The sequence below is a fragment of the Giraffa tippelskirchi genome, chromosome 2 (assembly GCF_054371585.1).
Source record: "Giraffa tippelskirchi isolate mGirTip1 chromosome 2, T2T-mGirTip1v1.2.pri, whole genome shotgun sequence".
NCBI classification, from domain to species: Eukaryota; Metazoa; Chordata; class Mammalia; order Artiodactyla; family Giraffidae; genus Giraffa; species Giraffa tippelskirchi.
Window position 1 is genome coordinate 17,210,125 of NC_137276.1, and position 1,083 is coordinate 17,211,207.

Sequence of the window (1,083 nt, forward strand, 5' to 3'; positions counted from 1 at the left end):
GCTTCCCTTGGTGGTTCAGTGGTAAAGAATCTGCCTGCAATGCAGGAGACACGGGTTCCCACCCTGCATTGGGAAGATCCCTGTAGAAGGAAATGGCCACCCACTTCAAGTATTATTGCCTGGGAAATCCCATGGACAAAGGAGCCTGGTGGGCTAGAATCCATGGGGTTGCAAAACAGTCAGACATGATTTAGCAACTAAACAACAGCAACAAATGATTTAAAACCTGATTTGAAGCAATCCTGTTTGTTTACTTTGAGGGCTTTATCCCCCCTTGGAAAATAGCTGCATTGACACATCCGTGGATACTGACAAAGTGTTGTTCACTTCAGTTCAGTTTAGTTCAGTTGCTCAGTCATGTCCGACTCTTTGAGACCCCATGGACTGCAGCATGCCAGGCTTCCCCATCCATCACCAACTCCTGGAGCTTACTCAAACTCATGTCCATTGAGTCAGTGATGCTATCCAACCATCTCATCCTCTGTTGTCCCCTTCTCCTCCCGCCTTCAATCTTTCCCAGCATCAGGGTCTTTTCTAATGAGTCAGTTCTTCGCATCAGGTGGCCAAAGTACTGGAGCTTCAGCTTCAGCATCAGTCCTTCCAATGAATATTCAGGACTGATTTCCTATAAGATGGACTGGTTGGATCTCCTTGCAGTCCAAGGGACTCTCAAGAATCTTTTCCAACACCACAGTTCAAAAGCATCAGTTCTTTGGCAGTCAGTTTTCTTTATAGTCCAACTCTCACATCCATACATGACCACTGGAGAAACCATAGCTTTGACTAGATGGACCTTTGTTGGTAAAGTAATGTCTCTGCTTTTTAATATGCTATCTAGCTTGGTCATAGCTTTTCTTCCAAGGAGCAAGTGTCTTTTAATTTCATGGCTGCAATCACCATCTGCAGTGATTTTGGAGCCCCCCAAAATAAAGCCTCTCACTGTTTCCATTGTTTCCTCATCTATTTGCCATGAAGTGATGGGACCAGGTGCCATGATCTTAGTTTTCTGAATGTTGAGTTTTAAGCCAACTTTTTCACTCTCCTCTTTCACTTTCATCAAGAGGCTCTTTAGTTTCTCTTTAC